Source organism: Empidonax traillii, unplaced genomic scaffold (genome assembly GCF_003031625.1).
Source record: "Empidonax traillii isolate 1590-97213 ecotype Southwest subspecies unplaced genomic scaffold, ASM303162v1 scaffold555:size490716, whole genome shotgun sequence".
Classification (NCBI taxonomy): Eukaryota; Metazoa; Chordata; class Aves; order Passeriformes; family Tyrannidae; genus Empidonax; species Empidonax traillii.
In genome coordinates this window covers 412,066-428,402 of record NW_020955748.1, presented here as the reverse complement: position 1 = coordinate 428,402, position 16,337 = coordinate 412,066, and the positions used below count along the sequence as shown (strand labels likewise).

At 47.1% G+C, this 16,337-nt stretch overlaps 2 long non-coding RNA genes across 2 annotated transcripts in view; one reads left to right on the top strand and one right to left on the bottom strand.

The window, feature by feature from the left end:
• Positions 1-609: 609 nt before the first annotated feature.
• The window catches only part of LOC114064538, a 20,446-nt gene continuing 4,718 nt past the window's right edge, over positions 610-16,337 (bottom strand). The window contains exons 2-3 of the long non-coding RNA XR_003572772.1: positions 15,347-15,350; positions 610-1,043 (exon numbers count right to left, since the gene is read on the bottom strand). This is a non-coding gene — a long non-coding RNA (uncharacterized LOC114064538). The remainder of the gene's footprint in view (positions 1,044-15,346; positions 15,351-16,337) is intronic.
• Positions 10,095-11,140, top strand: LOC114064537. Its single transcript, XR_003572771.1, has 2 exons — positions 10,095-10,129; positions 10,631-11,140. It is a non-coding gene; the product is annotated as an uncharacterized LOC114064537 (long non-coding RNA).

Genomic DNA, 16,337 nt, shown 5'->3' with positions numbered 1-16,337 from the left:
AACTGAACTGCTGTCAAGTACGTGTCAGAACCACAAGGGGATTGTAAAAACTTAACAGAGAAAAAAATTACATTACTTATAATAACCATAGAACCACAGAATGTTTTGGGTTGGAAAGGACCTTAAAGCTCATCTCCTCCCACCCATGGGCAGGGACACCCTCCACTAGCCCAGGTTGCTCCAAGCCCTGTCCAACCTGGCCTTGGACACTTGTAGGGACGGGGCAGCCACAGCTTCTCTGGGCAACAGCAAAGCTCTGAAGTTCTGTACTCCTTATTTAGGGGAAGCAGTCATTATCCCTTCTCATCAGACTGACTTTTACAAAACAGCAGGAATTAACAGAGAAGAACATAACCAGGACAAAGAGCTTTTTTTAGTACCTGCCCCACAGTTTGGAGACTGTTAGATCTACTAGTTTACAAAGGAGCTCTTCAGGTAAGTGCAATATAAAAAGAAAAGCAAGCACATAAGTGAGAATTACAACTAGAAAAATGCATATTGAAGATTTGCCGACAATGGCTGCAGCAGAGGCAAAAGATTTTCAAGGTTAAGTTTAAGCTGTGAAGCAATTCAAACCCAAGCAAGGACCGTGGTAACTGGCATGTGACTGAATTTTCAGGAAATATTTAGCTTGCTAGTCTAGCCCCATTTTCCTTTTCATTCCCTTAGCTCTTCCCATTGTCTTTTGGGCTGCTTTCAGAAGACTGCTGAAAACTGCCTGAATCTGTATAAAATACCCAGCAGTGAAGCCAAGCGTGACAGGCAAATTCCCACACTGCCTGTGAAGAAACATTCTCTGAAAGTGTCTAAAAACACACCAGCAGGAAAAAAAGGTTTGAATTATGGCTTACTTTCGTTATGGGGAATATAATGCTTTCACTGAAGATAACAAGTCTGGGGACTTCAATAATTTTATTATTGAAAAGAATTATTTTATTATTAAAAGAGTGGGTTTGTTTTTTGTTTGCTTTGTTTTTTCTTTCCAAAATGCGAGAAATAGCAAATTGAAGTATCTGTAGTACAACTAACCCAGAGGATGTTTCCTTCATGCATGGAGGAGTCTGACAGAAGCACAAAGCAACACAGCAAGACAGCAGTAACTGCAGAACAAAAGGCACAGGGCAGGCAGCTTCCCTCTCCTTTCCCAGTATTCCAGTGCATCCCACAGCTTTCCCAAGCCTGGACTTAGAGCAGCACACCTTGATGTCTCTGCTCCTGGATCTGGAAATGACACTGGACACCACAGTTCCCCTTTCCCACACAACCCTGATCACAAGCAGGGTTTGTCCCTTGTCCAGGTTTGTCACTCTTACAGCCTCAGCCAGGTCGTCTGCCAGCCCCCCCTCCCTGGGCAGCCGTGAGCTCCAGAGCTGGAATTAAACACTCCATTTAGCAGGAGAAGAGCAGGGAGCATTGGGAACACACGATCCCTGCCGGCAGAGCACACAGAGATCCATGGATTGCTTTAACTGCTTTAAATGCACTTCGATCTCTGTGCGGCGCCCTGGGCACTGTGCACAGCACAGCTGAGAACCAGGGACACAATCCCTGATCATGTCCTAACATGAGCTTACCAACAAGCTGATAGGGGATTAGGAACTGCTTCCTGCTGGTTCTTTTGTATTCTTTTCAGATAAAGTCTAGAAACTTCTCGGTCTCCCAGTACTCTGATAAAAAGCTGATATCAGAGAACTCTACAGGCAAATCATTTTAGGCATCTACATGATTTCTCTTGGGATTTCAGTGCTGCATACGAAGCACAGTCACAGAGGTTTGTCCTGGAATCCCATGTTTTCATTCTCAGGAACTTATTACCACCTCCTTACACAGTCTTTAGGTTACCTGTAGTTAATTTGCTGTGCACTTTATTACAGTCTAAAGTTTAGACACACACTGAGCTCTTCACTGCTGGGTAGGTAAGTGGCAATAGCTTATATTTAGGAGATTGTGTATGCCATAGAATCAGGGAATGATTCTATAGGTGGGAAGGGACATGAAAGCTCATCCCATTCCACCCCCTGCCATGGGCAGGGACACCTTCCACTAGCGCAGGTTGCTCCAAGCCCGTCCAACCTGGCCTTGGACAATTCCAGGGGCGGGACAGCCACAGCTTCTCTGGGCAACCTGTGCCAGGGCCTCCCCACGCTCTGAGCAGAGAATTTTTCCCCAACATCCAATCTAAATACACCTCATAGCTGCAAGCACTTCAGTAGAAAGCAGCCCCTCATTGCTGTGCAGGCTGGGATGACACAGCGATGTTCAATTCCTGTGAGCTGCACTGATCAGTAAGATACCATAAAGGCACAAAATAAACACACAAAACCAAGCAAGAGAAAAGTCTGGGGAAAACCACAATATGTTCTTCTTGAAAAACCAGATGAGGAAAAAATGGTTAATGGTTCCACAAAAGGCCAAAAAAGCTAAAGAGCAGAGCTCTGTAAGAGGATACTGGAGGTAAATGTTATCAAAGCCACAGATCAGCAGCTTTCTCTCTGGCCTAACATCATAAAAACACATAAGAAACAATTAATGAAATTAAAGAGAGGATAATTCCTATCTTACTTCCCTGCAAACCAAAAGAAAACTGCACTTAGCCAGCAAAAGTATTTCACATGATGTATTAAAAAAGATATCTGTCACAGTAGTGCAAAAAAAAAATCAATATAATTTGTTTCTACGACATTGTCTGTATTTTCCTTCTGGTTCTTCCAAACTGTAAGACTGAAAAAATTCCTCATGTTGTGCTAATTATTCTTCTTCCCTTTGTTTCAAAAATGGGAGTAACTAGAAACATGTCTCCCTTCAACAGCAAACTCTGATTCACAGGCAGTCTTCAGTCTTCTTTTTTTCCTTCCTCTAAAACCTTCAGTTCATATCTTTCTCCATTTGGAAGCACAGTCAAGTACATAGAACCAAAGACAGTGTGACTGTCAGTGAACAACCTGACATGGTATCAAATCCATATGCAATAAAGCAATCCCTTTTCCTGCTCTGTCAGTTTGACATCCATCACCTCTAGATCTCTCTTCACTACAAACACTTATGGGCAGAAAAACACATCTAAATATCTGTGATTTGAAGTGTTCTCCTCTGAGACAGTGTCTGCACTGGTTTATGGCCAACACTGATTTACTTTTCTCCTGTGTAAACGAGATGGTACAGGCAACATGTACTCTACAGGTACATGTGATCAGGTTTTATTCCTTACACATTTAGTGTCTCTTCAGGTCCAGAACAAGCAGCTGAGCATGAACGGAAACACAGGGAGATTTTTACTTGCAGAAGACACAATCTGAGACACCAGGAAAGGGCACTCGTAGGAGAGAGGTTTGCCAAGAAGCGATTCCCAGTCCTTGGCAACGTTCCATGGCTTCATTAGCAGGACAAAGCCATTCAGGGGCTGAAGAGCTCACACCTCCTACACCTGCTCCTCCCACTGCCTGGGCAGTCTCCACAGCATATGATTATTCCTCTTCAACAGGTTTTTGTGACCAGGGCTTTTCTCTACAAATCACAGGTTCTCTACCCTGTGCAACCACCAAGCTGCTGGGATGCTTTGCACCCCAAACTGCAGCAGGTGCAGGTGCCAGAGCTAACACAGCCCAGCTACAACATAACAAACCCCTCAGCTCCCCGGGGCTTGGACTGCCAGCTTATCCCTGGCCTCACTGCCCTGCTCATTCCCACATGAGGGAGGGCATGGGAGCTGCTCCGTGGGATGAACACACCTTGTGACAAAGCCTCTCCTCCCAACAACCTCAGCACTTTCCAAGTCATGATCTGGACCACACTGTAACTGTGGGGTTTTTGGTTTTTATCCTTCTGTTCCATACAACAGTAGCCTTTTTCCATGTAGGGTTTAACAATATGCCTGCTGTGCTGGGCCAGGTGAGCACCAGGAGCCCTGTCTGCGGGCTCCAGGGAAGCCTTTGCTGCTCAAGAGATGTACAAGAAGAACTAGCTCACCACAGTCTCATCAGCAACTTGCTAATGCAAATATATTTTCCATTCAAATATATATACACACTCACAAAACATACACTGCACCGTACATATTGTATATATCCATGGACATATACATCCCATTTTTAAAAAATAATGCTCCATTTCTTCAAAATATTCATATTTATCAAAAATACATCCACACAGATGAGTGTTGCACATTGTCTCTTGCAAAAGGTTCAAAATATGAATGGTACCATTTAAAGTCTATTAGGGAAACAGGCCAATGTCCCAATTCCCCATCATTAAAAACAAATTTCCCCATCTTTAAAATAAAACAAAAAGACAAATTAATCAAAGCAATTCAAGTACCAGTGTGGAAACTTGTGCCAATTAAATTTTTCTGTTAAATCAATGGATAAGGCCTGTTTATAGTGAGATGCTTAAGGTGCCTCAGTGCAACACATGAATATACAAAGCCTTAACTGGCAGTGCTGGAGAGCTTACGGGATACCTAAATTAGGGAACAGGTGGATGAAGCAGCAACCCCAGTGTAGTGGAACACACAAATCCTTCATCTCTGCTGAGCCTGTGGAAATCGCTGCATACACTCCTTAACTCTGTAGTAAGCCACAGGGTATATGCTCTGTTCATGCCAGCAGTTATCCCTAGAACTTGTTTATTCCGGGGTAGATTTGCGCTTCCATAATTTCAGCCAGCAGTTAAAACCAGGGTAGGAAAATCTTACAATCTCAGACTATTTCATTGTCCTCTACACTCAGTGTAAGGGTGTAGCAGTTTTCTCTCAGAAAACAAAAGTCAATTTACAGTAAGATGAGGATATAAAAATTAAAGCTGTCGTTTTCCTCAGGATTTATTTTCTTCCATCTCTACAAAACCCTATCGATTTTATCCCTTTCTTCTGAGATTGCTCAGGAGAAAAGCTTCAGTAACCCTCTGTGCCAAATAATGGATTACCCTTTCCTGAAACAAAGTGTAGGTTATCCAGCATTCAGAAGATATTCAGACACCAACACCAACCACTTCCAACTATCCTTTACAGCTAAAGGAGGACCTAAGTTCAGCCAACAGCTCCATTTCAGGGAACTGCAACAACACTTCTTCATTTGGGTACTGATTTCTGTTGTCTTTCTAAGTTCAGGCACTATTAAAAGTAAAAGATTAGCAAAAACCACTCCTGTAGAGCCGCAAAGCTACAGAAACAGCATCTCATAATGTAAAACTGATCAGTGTGAAATCCCCAACTAGTCCTGCATTATTTTGATTATGATTTTAAAATCAAAGGGCATTTAAAGAAAACAGACTGGCTGCCGAGTTTATAATCTTACTATTAGCGTACATTGCTAATCTTCCAGTCTTACCTTAGAATTTTTCCTTGTATAGATCTTCTTATAACTTACTCCCTTCTCCTGTTTGTGGGCCTGTTTGTGAGGGGAAAAAATATTTTTAAAGATTAGATTGTTTTTTAAACAATGCACTGGGCAACACTGATGTGCATCAGGTGCACCAGTGACCTCCATTCCTTTAAAAAACAAAAACTGGTATCTGTCTGCACGGCTCCCAACCTTCATACCTGGAACTGCAGTACAGAAAACAAGGTGACAAATACCCTCACAGCGCAGAAGAACAGCTAATTAACCACATTATTGAAGTGCTTGCAGCATAAACAACTCATTTCAGTCTCTAAAATCACAAGCAGGATTACTACTCGTGAGGGCTGTGTCATAAATTCCCACCTCTATACGGGATGTACAAAAGTTCGCATTAAAAGGGCAATCTCTGTAAAATGTCTCTCCTCCTGGGAACAATTGGTGTTTGCTGCACAGGTAGGGGGTTTTAGAATTCAGTTTACAGTGTTTAGAAGACCAGTTCTGAAACAAACCCAACTGAAGACACGCAATGGACTACGGGGTTAGAGCAGCTGACTTGCTGAGGATTGGTATCTGTCCTCTTAGTTAGAAAAACCTGTCCTAATCTGAACAATATTTTTCTTTTCAAATGACTGTTAGTCAGCCTAACAGACTTGGAAATAACCTCGGACCAGTTTCCTGAAAAACAGCCACTATAACAAATTTGTGTACAAGTTATTTCTCCCTCAAATAGTTTTTCCCATAAAAACATAACGAAACAATCTTGTGTTGGTGCAGCTACACCAAAGTTACACCATTTGCTAATATAATCAGGAGGAGAGGAAGGGTTTTAAACTGGAAGAGAGTATGTTTAGGTTAGATATTGGGAGGAAATTGTTCCCTGTGAGGGTGGGCAGGCCCTGGCACAGGCTGCCCAGAGAAGCTGTGGCTGCCCCATCTCTGGAAGTGTCCAAGGCCAGGTTGGATGGGGCTTGGAGTAACCTGGGCTGGTGGAAGGTGTCCCTGCCCATGGCAGGGTGGGACTGGATGATCTTTAAGGTCCCTTCCATCCCAATCCATTCTGTGGCTCTGTGACAATGTGCCTACATCCCCAACACCCTCATTAACACAGACACTGGCAGTCACACAGATCTGTTCTGAGTCTCCTTCCCAGGACAGTGGGAATCAACAGCTCATGGTTCTTTGCAGCACATCTGAAAGCTGAGGTAATTGTCCTCTAACTGCAGAAGCTGAAGCAAGAGCAGAACAAATGAGTTATGTTAAAACCTAAGAGTGTGAACACCACAGCTATGAGCACTTCCATATATTAGTACTAGAGAATTAAAAACATTTTATTGCAGAGCTGGATATCTCCAGCACATACTCCCACCAACACACGTGGGCTCCACGGCAGTCAATTATTAATTACAGTGCAATGAGGTCCATTTTTATATCAGAAAGGTCACATGATTGTCTGGACAAGTACAAAAGCAGGAAATGGCTCAAGAATACCTTTCCTGTGACAAAATCCACTGCACCCCCCAACACACCCCACGCAAACCTGTCAGACCGTTGCAACTAAACCTGACAACAGAGGCCTCCCCAAACAAATTTCAGAGAAATTGTAGTTCTTTAGTCCTCAATCGCAATCCAAGGCTGTGTACAGATGGACTATAAGGAGATATTTTTCTTTCAGACCATTGGCACAATTTATCTTTTTGGAGTGGTAACACACATTTATCTGTGTCTGAGCTCTGCAGCCACAGCTCTCCAGCAGCAGTTCCAATGTCCTCCTTAACCTCACAGGCAGGGCAGAGCGGATCCCACAGAGCCAGCAGAACAGCCAGCACTGAACTCGTGGTACGTTGCCAATAATTTGCTTGTCACTGACTGTTTGTGGCTCCAGCACTAAAGCAAAGGCACTTATGACCCAAACAAATGCCAGGGCAGCATTATCAGATTGCAATAACCTTGGTGTTGAAGATGGTGAGACACATGTGCAGTGTGGACTGGTTTGTTTTGCTTGCCTGCCTTAAGCATACAGACAGAGACATTTTACTGCTCTGTTTTTTTTGTTTTCTTTCCAGTCCAAATGACAAGGCTGATCAGGGGACAGAGGCCCTTACAGATTTCAGATTAACAGAATGAATAAGCAAATGGAGCCACAGGGAGAAAACTAAGGTCACAATTAAAGGATCGAGCAGGGAAGAGCAGACGTGCTTAAATGTGTGACAGATCCACAAACAGCCTGCTAGAAACATTTACTTGCCTGTATTTAATTATTAACAGCAAAAAAAAAAAAAAAAAAAAAAAAAAAAAAAAAAAAAAAAAAAAAAAAAAAAAAAAAAAAAAAAAAAAAAAAAAAAAAAAAAAAAAAAAAAAAAAAAAAAAAAAAAAAAAAAAAAAAAAAAAAAAAAAAAAAAAAAAAAAAAGAAAAGACAGGGAGGAAGCTGTTTTTCCTTTTCCTGGCTGCAGGAACACTTGCAAACTTTCAAATATTAATGACAGAAAAGACATTCAGGACAAGGATTCCCAAGAGCTAATTATTCTGCAATACTTCCACAGCCATTTTGCAAATTACAAAGGATATAAGTATCACGTATTGCTTGGAAGGAACAAAGAGCTACCATAAATGTTGCTGGAGTCCTTGGATTCAAGTTATCAGGGCTGTTCCCGAGTAACTACCTTGGAGAGAAGTCTTTTGCAACAGTTTAACTACTAGTGATTGTGGAAAGAAGGAAATTCCAACAACAGGGAATTCCCTTTTCTGGTAATACAGCTCCCTAGATGTGATCCATGTAATTTCTGCGCTCTGGGTATTCCTGGACGCTCTGACAATCCTACTGGGGTTTCCTGTAAACCAGAAAAGCTTTGAGATGCTCTGGCTTCCTGTAGGAATTGGATAAAATACAGATACATATAAAAACACGAGGATTGAGATAATACAGTCCAACTGGGAAGCTCCCAGTTTTCTCTCATCACAGGTCCGGGCACCCAGACATGCTGCATCCCCTTGGCTATTGCTCTCCTGCTCACAGGCCCAGAGAGGCCAAGCAGCATTTTGGGAACAGTCTGGCTGCCCCAATATTCCAGCAGCAATTTTCACTGAAGGACGTGCTGTATATATATATATATAAACATATGTGTATATACATGTGTGTGTGTTTCACAGAGCAGCTCCTGGAGGAAGACCAACGTGAAAACAAACCCTTAACGAAATTTTAATTTCATTACAGAGATCTTAAAGCCCTGAAAGAAGAGGCCGCAAGTGTTGGGTTTGGAGGACCCGCGGCTCCCCCAGGGGCCCGGCCGGAAGGACGGGCGGGAGCTCTGGGTGAGCAACCCCAGCTACCGGGGGATCCTCCCCGCCTCACCACCAGCTTTGCCCGCATCCCAGGGAGCGGAACAGGACCCGCACTGGAGGCACTGGAAGGCACTCACAGGCCATTTAACCCGCACACACCCCCGCACCCCCGGGCGCTGCCCAGAGCCCCCGCGGACACCCCCCACCCCCCCGGGGGGCTCCGGAGCCCACGCACAGACACGGCCTCCCCCGCAGATCCCGCCCGGCCTCGCACGGGCGCGGCGGGCGACCCGCGGCCCGGGCACGGGGTCGGGGCCCAGAGAAGGCAGGTTCGAGGCCGCCCTCCTCCGGGGTCCAGCCCGGCCGCTCGCGGGGAGATGCGGCCGCCCGGCCCCGAAGCTCATCCCTCCCCGGCCGCCCCCCGAGCCGCGCCCTCAGCGCCCTCACGGCCCTCACCGCCCGCTCCGCCGCGACGCGTCCACCGAGACGGGGGCGCGCGCGGCCCCCGCGCCTGCGCGGAGGGGGCGGCACCGGCGGCGCGCCGGGCGCGCGCACGCGGTCCCCGGCGGGCGGGGCGGGAGCGCGCGCGGCGCCCCCGGCCCTGAGGGCGAGCGGGGCTGGGAGGGGCCATGGGGGCTGTGAGGGACTGTGAGGGGCCATGGGGGCTGTGAGGGATTGTGAGGGGCCATGGGGGCTGTGAGGGATTGTGAGGGGTCATGGGGGCTGTGAGGGATGATGGAGGCTGGGAAAGGTTGTGAGGGGTGATGCTTGGAGGGCTGTGATGGGTGACGGGGGCTGTGAGAGGTGACAGGGGCTGTGAGAGGTGACGGGGGATGTGAGGGGTAATGGGGGGCTGTGGGAGGTGGCTGTGAGCTTTGAAGGATCAGGCTATGAGAGGTGACAGTGAAGGACTGTGAGGCGTCAGGGGGATGCAGGGCAATGATGAGGGGCTGTGAGAGGTGATGGGCACTGTGAGGGGTGGTGGGTGGTGGTGAGAGGCAGTGTGGGCAGACAGGGTGGTGGGAGCAGTGTTGTGATAAGAGTATAGAAATTTGGCAGAAAAGAAATACCCTTGTGGTTCAGCTGGTCTTTGGAGATCAGAGGGGCTGAGGGTGGCTGGGCTTAATCTCTGATTGTAACCAATTTGGAACTGTAAGTGGTTGTGTTTGATAGGGACTTCCACGACCACAGGCTCTCAAACAGGGCGGGTTCAACACTGGGAGTCTTGTAATGTTCTGTCAGAACTTTCACTACCACAAATTCATGACTAGTGTGTTTTATTGGAGCAGCAGAAATACAAGAGAGAACGGCTTCAAACTGAAAGACAGCAGGTTTACATTAGATATTGGAAAGAAATTCTTTACTCAGAGGGTGGTGAGGCCCTGGCACAGGTTGCCCAGAGAAGCTGTGGCTGCCCTGGATCCCTGGAAATGTCCAAGGCCAGGTTGGATGGGGCTTGGAGCAACCTGGGCTGGTGCAAGGTGTCCCTGCCCATGGCAGGGGGTGGGAATAGGTGAGCTTTAAGGTCCCTTCCAACCCAATCTATTAATGAAATACAGGTTTGGAATTGCCCTGGATAAATGCACTAGCTGTGACAGAGCTCTAATAATAACAATAGTATAGTGTTAGTCCAAGTAATAATAACCTTATGCAGAAACTTAGCAAGAAGTCTTGGGAGGAGGGAGAGGAGAGAAGCCCATCAACTATCTCTAAGGTCCTTTTGGGTCTTCCTCCTGACTAGGTGCAATTTTCACCCCCCATATATACAGCCCAATCTTATCCCCCTGCTCCTTCTTCATGTTTAGCACGATTTAGGCAGAGAGCCTAGCTGAGTCATATATGTGGGAGCATGTACTTACTGAAGACTGTTAGCATGTGCAGGGTGTGTGTTTTAATATCTAAATGATGCTTAATCAGCTAAAACTTACTTTTTTTTTTTTCTTTTTTTTCCCTGCCATGGTGTCCTTCAAAGTTCTGGCCATACAACTTTGTTCTCTGTTGTTCTGTTCCTCAGAGCCAGACTGTACTTCCACAGGACCTGCTCCTCTGGCCAGCTCAGCCTTTCCTGACATCAGCTGTGCAGATCTCCATCCGCAGAGATAACTCACAGGACACACAGCACAGGCTGCAGATATTCAGCCCTAGCCCGTGCCTGGCTCCTTGGTCACCATCCCACAGACAGCAGTGAGGGGTGAGGAGGCCTCGGGCTGTGCTTCTACCCTGGGGGCTGGGAAAAGCTTAGGGTAAATACTGGATACAACTGTTGCTTAAGGAAAGCTTTAAAATTTGACTACTCTTGTGCTCAGTAACAATGTGACTGCTTTTTTTTTGCAAAGCCTACAATGTCCAGGACAGAAATTGGTTCATTTTAAAGATGGAGGATTTCTATAGTGTTTATTTGACTTGGCTTGGCAGCAGTGTTCTGTTTACGACTGGATAAATAACTGCCACATTAAAGATTATTAACTAGCAATGCTTCAGTGACCAATAAAGTACTAATCTTTTATATGGTGTTGTAAATGTACACAGCTTGGTAATGCAGGATCTTGCCAAAGAGATAACAAATCCCTTACCCAGAAGGTTTACAATCTAAAGGAAACCACAAAGGACCACAAGGAAAGTACAAAGCATGATAATGAAACATAAAACACACAGAGGACTTGTAGCCATTGCAGCTGGATTTTAAAGGAGGTCTTGAGAGGTTTTTTGTATTTACCTTAAAGCTACTGGGCAGTGATTAGAGGCAAGATAAATCCTGGAGTGGTTCGGGTTGGAAGGGACCTTAAAGATCATCCAGTCCCACCCCCTGCCATGGGCAGGGACACGTTCCACCAGCCCAGGCTGCTCCAAGCCCCGTCCAACCTGGCCTTGAACACTTCCTGTGCCAGGGCCTCCCCACTCTCATGATAAAAAACTTCTGGCTAATAATACCCAATCTAAATCTTCCCTCTTTCAGTTTAAAACCCTCCCCACTTGTTCTATTGCCACAGGCCCTGCTAAAAGAGTCTGTTCCCATCGTTCCCTGTTAAGTCCTGCAGAGGGACACAGCACACACTGTGACAGGGTGAGTGGGGTCTCAGACATTGCTGTGCCTGTCTCTGCTGGTGGCCAGGCAGGGCAGTCCCACTGCTCCAAGGAAGGGCTAAGCTCCAAAGTGGTGGGAAGCACTGAGCAGTCCTCCTAAAGTGCTTCCTTCCAGGCTTCCTTGTGACTGGCCAATGCTGCTGTGGAGAGCAATGAATGGTGTCATGGGGCACATGCTAGAGCCGTTTCCAGAAGCCATTTGTTTATTCACATGTTAAGTTAGAAATACAGTGCATCATTTTATATTCACTTGTAGGCTCTGTAGAGTCCTAGAGGGCAGTTCCACACATGGAAAGAATTATGTTCCCTGTGCTAAATGAAGCTGAGCTTGCAAGAAAAGCAGGCTTAGAAGAGGATGAAAGTAGACAGAGAGGTGTGGGAACAGAGATAAGTGTGGGCAGCATTTGGTAAGATTTTGTAGGAGGATGAAAAACTTCCATCTGTCTTCAGCATTTATAGATCCTTTCCCTGTGGTACGTGAGGCCTATGCAGTCTGTATATCTGGGCTCATGGTGCCTCTCTGGGGGAAAGCAGGGCTGGTATTCCCACATCCTTCCCAGGGAACTGCAGCAGAGGAAGGTGTTCACATGGTGCAAAAAAGGAGGCAAAAAAAGCTGGGAATTAGTAGGCTTTAGGAAAGCAAGAGCAGGCACAGGGAGAGTGAATGGGTTCCTGGAATCATTTCTCTGCTGAAATGTAAACTGTGATTGGAACCGAACACACCCTTTAGCCAGATATATGTTCTCAGTATACTGAAAGCAGCAGTAATTGAGGGCTCTCTCCAAATTTCTGTCCTGATGCTCACTGGAGCATTATCAAGAGATATTTTAGGAGTTTAATGGTGACACTTTTGTCACCAAAGCCTCTGCATTGCCTGATGGTTTTACCTAATTCCAGTACTCCGGGTGCCATAGGGGACAGTGTTCAAAGAGACAGAGCCCTGCACAGAGATCAGATCAGTGTGGGGACATCCTTCAGGAGGGGAGCCTGTGTGATGGCAGGCTAAAAGGAGACTGCAGTCTGTGGGCTTGGAGAGGTTGTAAAAATGGCAGATGATTTGTGCAGAGTGGGTGCTGGGTGTTTTGGAGGCTGCGCGAGTGATCTGTGTCAGCCTGTGCTCAGGCTGTTGGACTGTTTGTGACTGTGAGTGAGAGAAAGGGTGAAAACCTTGCTTGAGTAGCTGGCTGATGGAAAACACGTTTGAGTGCATCTACTTCTCTTGGAGAAAGGTGTTCATTGCTGGCAGCTTTGCAGAAGCCAAGTAATGCTGAGTGTCTAAGTATTAAACCCTGCAACGGTTCAAATAGAGAGCAAGACCTGGTGACCCGCTGGGCACTGAGGGCAGTGAATCTGCAGGGGCTTTTTAGGGATGATGAAAGAAGGATATTCATTTATATCCTGCAGCTTGGGAACACTTTCAGGTTGCATCAAGTTCCACAAGTGCAGTGTTGGGTGAAGCCTGTTTACCTATGGATTTGTGTCTTGAAGGTGGCTTCTCTCTCTGTTCTCTGAAGACAAGTGAGCTCATACTGAACCATTCCTTTGTGTGGGAATGCTATTCCCCCTGAACATTCATTTTCCTGGAGCATATAGGAACAGAAATCTCTCTGGTGCATGCAGTTGTATTTCTCATTTTTTTATGAAACCAGATTGGAGTTATGCACTAGGCACTGGATGTAGTGGAGGCTTTTTGGCAGAATCATAGAACCATAGAATTAACTGGGTTGGAAGAGACCTCCAAGATCATCAAGTCCAATCCTTGATCCAACCCCACTGTGATTAGCAGATCATGGCACTCAGTGCCACATCCAGCCTCATCTTAAAAACCAGGGACACCTCTCTGGGCAGGCCATTTCAATGCCTGATCACTCTCCCTGTAAAGAACTTCTTTCTAACATCCAACCTAAACCTCCCCTGGCAGAGCTTAAGCCCGTGGCCTCTTGTCCAGGGCAGTGGAGGGACTGGAAGGCTGGAGATGGTGGAGGGACTGGGGAAGGACATGAAAGCAAGAAAAGAAAAGCAAGGGAGGAGTGGCTGAGTCCACATGAGACCTGAGTTGGGTGTCCAACAGCCTTGGAGAGGAAGGCTTAGCGCTGGTAGGGTGGGCTGGAGAGCAGCTGGAGGATCACAGAGGATGCACTGAAGGGACTTGGGCCAAAACCTAAGCTGGGCTAGTAAAACCGTGGCTTTGCTGGTCCCACGGCAGTGCTGTTTGCACCGGGTTCTTTGCATGGAAAGCTGATAAGCCTTGGCAAAGTGTGACCTCCTGTGGGTGAAACGGGGAATTACCATTGGATAATTAAGAAAATCCTTTTGCTATCACGTGCCAGCATCTTAATGGGAGGTTTGCTTAGTGTTGTGGATCACTTCTCTTCCACCTGCAGCAGCCAGACCTGGTTTTTCCCCTCTGGATGAGCTGCTGATTTTCCTCCTGGCAACGAGGGTGAGGCTCAAGCTAACAGTCCCAAAACTAAGAGAGTGCTGGTGGATATTTTAATGACATTAAAAGGAATGGGTTGCAGCCACCTTTTCCTGGTTTTTTGTCCCTTCCCTCGCCCCAGCTATGGCAGCTCCTGCCTTTTAGGGGTGAGCAGTCCCATTGTGCCAAGAATATCATGGGAAGGGTTAACTTCTGGTACTGGGTGCTCCTCTTGGTCTGGACAGGGGATTTGTGAGAATGGAATTAGTAGGTTCCCTTTAGGATGACTAATCCCCCTCCTCCATGAGGGGACTGGATGGTGTTGTGTAGTACACTCTCAACATATCACACCAGGTATTCCAGAGGGGGATGTTGTCTTTCAGCATCCAACTTTGCCTGCAGGTACTGCTCTGGTGTTTGGTACCTGGTAAGGTCCAGTCCACACAGACCCCTCTGGCTGCTGGGCACTTTTGGGACACTCTTGCCAGCTCCTGACTCTCTGGAGGGGGAGAGTTCATTGCAGGGGATTTTGGATGTCACAGTTTGCCTCCATCCATGGAGCACCTGCCTAATGACCTGTGGCATTTCAGGGAATGGCTTATTTTCCAAGGTCTTTTCCTGAGAGGGTGATTCTGAAGGAGTTTGGTTTATTCTCAAGAGGAGGTACACCCTATAAGCTCCAGGGATTGTTGGTGAGTCACGTGCTACAGACATGGATGGATAAGTAAATGTTCCTTGATTTATGCTCTGCACTGTCTTTGATGCTGGCTTGGTCCCTTCCTTCCTCCTGCACTGCTCTGACCAGCCCAAACGCATCACTGTCTCTTCTCAGGGGACTCACTGGCCTTCACCAGGCAAAGCAGGACCTGTTTTTTGGGGACTGGGGTCCCTCACAGCATTGTGCCTCTGCCTGGGCAGCTGGCTCTGGGCCTTCAGTGCATTTACCTTGTAGGGTGACAGAATGTGAGCAGCGAGGGACCAGAAGTGTTCACAGCAGAGGTGGCTGGACAAGTAAATGCAAAACCAGGCTGTGAACCCATGGCTTTGCTTTCTGGAGACCTGAGAATAGGCTGACCTGCCTGAGTGAAGGACAAGAGCATGTGGGCCCAGAGGGCCTCTCCCTGGAGTGGGATCCTCTCTGTCCCAGCCAAAGGGCCAGCGCGGCTCTCTGGCTCAGCTCTCAGGTGGGCTTTACACCAAAATCCATGGCGCTGGGTGCTCTCACACCTGCCTGTGTTCTCCTCTGAGGCAAGGCAGAACCTGCAATTAGTGTTTCCAAAAGGTGTGAAATGGAGCTGGAGCAAAAGCAGGCTCGGTGGGTGCTCTGGCCCAGGCCTGGTGCTTGCAGCCCTCGCACCTGAGGCGGAGTGTGAATCGCTGCTCTGTGCCGTGCCCCTCACCCCTCGGCACTCTCTGTTTGCATTAGTGTGTGCTCCTGGGTTAAGGACCACTCTCACTTCCAGCTGAACAAACACTTTCCATCGCGTGTAAAATCCAGCCTGGTGCTAATAGGCGTCTCCCCCCACCTTCCTCCCTCCCCTCTGCCACCTTTTGTGCAGTTGGCAGGACAAAAAAGTGTCGCTATTACCTGACTTATTATCGGCACGGGACTGTAATTTATGGCATATGCTTGGTAAAGAGCCATGCTGAAAACATTTATGGCCCTCTTAGAGTCCTGTGGGGTGGTGGGGAGGGTGATGGCTGTGAAAGGGAAGCCAGTTGTTCCACCCTTGCTAAATACTGCACAGTCTAAAAGCTTCCTCTGCCTTCTGACAGCAGCGCTGTGGGTGACGGGCTCAGTGCCCTGCCCCACCGATGGCAGAGTTGAGACACCAGTGCCCGGAACAGACGGGAGCTTTTGCTGTCCTTAGGAAAGACACAGTTTCTCCCTTTGGGCATTTATCAAATTCCTCATTTTTACCACTGCTGGTCCTGCACAGTCTCACCCCTCAGGCCAGGATCTCAGACCCTGCCTCCCTCATGCTCCTCACATATGTGGCAGAAGCTGCCCCACGTGCAGCAAGAGCTGCGAATAACTCCTCCAAAAGGCAGGCATTGCAGTGGGACAGCTGCTCTCCAGCAACCACATTCATGCTCTGTCTGCATGAAACAACACGATCATTTACTTCCCTGTGTCTGGATTTGACCTGAAAATGTGCTGTGGAGAGAAGGGGGCAAATGAATTGTCATTGCTGTAGGTGGGCTGGATTTGAACAGT